Here is a 3,887-nt window from a genome sequence, read left to right as displayed (position 1 = left end):
TTTTTTCTGGCCCCCCCCTTTTTTTCAAAAACAATGCTACGCCAGTGGGCGTTCATTTTCCCTTTTTAGGTAAAATATTTTTAATCTCTGAATTTTGACCATAGTCTTTGATTTGCATTTGAGAAACTTTAATCTTAAGCTGCCACACAGGGGTATAAGCGTTTAGCAAACGTATTCTGTTTTCTTAAATATTATCTCAAAAAAATTGTTTGTTGTTTATCTCAATCAATATTCAAAGACGATATTTCATTTACAGTGGACCTTCAGATATCCGGACGCCAGATATCCGGATGCTTCAGTATCCGGACGCTTTTTCACCGGGACGGAATTTTTAAATGTTATTTTGTCCTGTTTAACTGGTGATTCAGATATCCGGATGCTTCACATATCCGGACAAATTGACTGGGAACCAAAGCGTCCGGATAAATGAGGGTCCACTGTATTATAATATATGCACTGAATCATTATCAATTTCAGTTCATTGAGAAGTTTTGCGTTACGTCACGATCTTTTTCATCAGATGCTTCCAGCGTAAATAATTCACGTGATTGATCAATTCATATTATCAACATTGACACGGAAATAGTCTTTTGTACGAGCAACCAATCAGGGATAAAAAGAAAGTTCCAGTCGTAAAGCTTGCGGTTAGGAGGCGTGTACAATTTACCTTGAGCGCAGTTGTCAACAAGATCGTTAAGCAAAGTAAAACTTCACAATAAACTGCAAACTATAATATCACCCACACATTTAATAATAAACATTTTAGATTTTATGCATGTGAATTTCAAACAAGGACCAGAACAAAAACCTAACATGCATCTACATCATAACTTTAATAAAAATGTTTCCTCAATTTTCAGGTTGTATATCGAGCTTTATTTACAAGTTCAAGTTACATATACGGACTTATATTATTGGATGACATTTCTATCAGCAGCGGGATTTGTGATAAGTATTCCAGTCAACACTTAAAATATGACTTAATAAAACACACTTACATAGTACTACATATACACCTACTCCCTTACTCCCCCTTACACACTCCCTCACTCTCTCTCTCTCTCATCCTCAGGCTCTCACACACAAACACACAAACACACTCACCCCTAACACACGCACCCGCTCTCACACAAAGAGATAATATTAGATGCTTAATATATTAATTTCATCTTTTTGCACATTTCTTCAGAGAGTTGTGGACCAGATGAATTCAGCTGCAAAAAGGGCCGTGACGAATGTATTCCCTTTAAAAGTGTTTGTGATTCAAAGCCAGACTGTTTGTTGGGAGAAGATGAATTAAATTGTAGTATGTATCTTTATCTAAATTATTCCCGTTTACTGTAATTTTTCTATCCATGCACTGAAAAATAATACATAAAACAGAAAAATACTGTTCACAGTCAAATTCCAGACATGTACATGTAATTGTTCAAATGCTAACATGAAAAAAAAAAAAGGAAAACCTCAAGCCCCGACCCCACCCCCAAAAAACAAGGTCTTTGCTGTTTGTTTGTTTTTATATTGTACAGCATTGTTTGTACTTAATTAATTTATTTTTATGTCTAATATAATATAAATATTGTTTTGGTGCATTTTAAAGTAACTCGTGTGCTTATCACACACGTAAGTGTATTTTACTGTAATGGTTAAGGGGCGTTTAAATAAACGCAGAGAAGACCTTAAATAATGAATAATGGAATGACCTGACTACCCTTGGAATAGGACAGTCTAAGGGTATATCAAGTGATGCTTTAGGTAAATCAGGCAATCAGAAGTTAGCTGAAGAAGCCGACAGTTGAATCAGAAGCTGGGAGGAAAGAAATAAAATAGTAGGGCATTCAGAAAGTTACGGCTGAAATTGGAAGAATAAAAGAGGAAGCCATTAGAAGAAGAAAAAGGGTAAGAGTAGAATAAGCACCAGTGGCAGGTGATCTAGGAATTGATGGTAAGTTCTGGGTGCAGTAAATCTGCAGAAGATTGAGGCACTCAGTTCTTTCCTATCAAAAGGAACCTAGTGTAGAAACACAGTGCAAAAGCCATACCCAGTCCACGTCTCTAGATAACACAATTTTAAATAAATTGTGATTTTCCCTCAGATAGAGCGGCCCTACAATTATTAGTCCAATCATTAACTCAGATAGAGTAAGAGAAAACGCATTATACTGTACATATATCCCTTGTAGAACCCAATCATACACGTTACATTACTGGATATCTTAGTTTTTCAATGCAAGATTGTCTAAAGACAGCAACAAGAAAAAAATATTAACAAGAGAAAAACCACAAAGAAAAACAAGGATTGAAAGTTTATTAATATTTTCCATAACTAATTATATTTTAAGCAAAGTACTTGTATCTTATGCTTAAAATCACTTTGGTTTGATCTCTTCGTCACAGTGTTTAATGCAGAAATATATATAGCAAATAAAAATCTTATCCAAGAAAGTAACTTTTGTAATATCATACCGGTTATAACTTGAATAATATGCTTCTAAAATTCCCCATTTCCTTAATTTTGCAAGCACAAAATGTAATCAAATTGATAAATTATTTTTTAAATGTATATTTAAAAAATGACAGAAGAGGAAAGAATGTTTTCATTTGTGCAGTATGCTTGTGTAACTCTACTAATAAAAGATATATATGAAATATTTACTTTTATTTTTCAGATTTGGGCGGTATGAATAATCAATGTACGTCGAATTTAACAAATAATTTCAGCGATACACCCACGTTGACAGAGATCAACCTAGACATTATAAAAAAATTCAAAAACAGGGGCCGTTATATACCGGACTGGCATTTCTGCGAGGACGGACAAAGATGTACAGTAGATGTTTCAGGAAAATGTTATTTGTTTTGTCCTGTGAATTGTTCTTGTAAGGGTTTGACACTAAATTGTTCTTCTGCTCAAAATATACCTGTTTACGCTACATCCCTTACACTTTATAGTTTACAACATGTACAGTTACATTTCAGGGGACAAGAATTGAATTTGAAAAAAATTCAAATTACTTCCTCCAATATCGGTTTCTTAAATATCGAAAAAAAAAGCTGTCAATTTGCGTGAACTCAAAATGAAAAACTGTGAAATTACTCAAATGGCGTTCATTGATGATAGCAATGACTTTTTACGCTTATTAGAAATAGTGTATAGCACGTTAACAAACATAAAATTTTCCGAAAAATTCCATCAATATTTTGAATTGAACATTTATAATAGCTCACTGATCTCGACAGTGTCATTTCCTATTAAAATGCTTGTCGGAAACAAAGTAAATATGATACAAACCCGGGGGTTTCTGGATCTCATCCAAAGATTTCATCATCTGGTCGTAAACTTCAGTTTCTGCAATTTAACGCAACTACCAAAATCTTATTTAGAAACAATCACTTTAGATCTTCGTCAGAACAATTTAAGGAATTGCAGAATTCTGTTTTTTACTCAAATTCTACACCTACAACATAATGAATTTGAATCCATTGTTGTATTTGTTGACACAAGGCAATCCGAGGCTCGACTTCAATACCTCGACCTCTCTTACAACAGAATTGGACAGATAGGAAGGAGCAATCTTGCAGATCTACCGAATCTTCTCTACCTAAAGCTAAACAAAAACATCATTGCTTTTATCGACGAAAATGCGTTTTCAAAACTGGCTAAACTTATTCATTTGGATCTGTCAAATAATTATCTAGATTCTTTAAAAAGAAGTCATTTCATGCGTCTTTCTAGTTTGCAATTCCTCGACCTTCAGAACAACAACTTGAAGGTGGTAGAGGGAATGTTTGATGGTCTCGTTAGTATTCGGTTACTGTCTGTGGATTATTTCACGTTATGTTGTGCTCAGCCCAAGGTTAGGGGCAAGGTTTCAGGATGGTGTATT

General features: G+C 34.3%; 1 long non-coding RNA gene across 1 annotated transcript; it reads left to right on the top strand.

The window, feature by feature from the left end:
* Positions 1–866: 866 nt before the first annotated feature.
* On the top strand, positions 867–3,858 carry LOC134274432 (uncharacterized). Its single transcript, XR_009993610.1, has 3 exons — positions 867–952; positions 1,194–1,306; positions 2,670–3,858. It is a non-coding gene; the product is annotated as an uncharacterized LOC134274432 (long non-coding RNA).
* The last annotated feature ends 29 nt before the right edge of the window (positions 3,859–3,887 follow it).

This window comes from Saccostrea cucullata, unplaced genomic scaffold, assembly GCF_032062105.1.
Source record: "Saccostrea cucullata isolate Sc308-1 unplaced genomic scaffold, CSIRO_AGI_Scuc_v1 ctg692, whole genome shotgun sequence".
Classification (NCBI taxonomy): Eukaryota; Metazoa; Mollusca; class Bivalvia; order Ostreida; family Ostreidae; genus Saccostrea; species Saccostrea cuccullata.
Note: the sequence above shows the minus strand (reverse complement) of the source record. Positions and strands in the feature narration are given on the sequence as shown.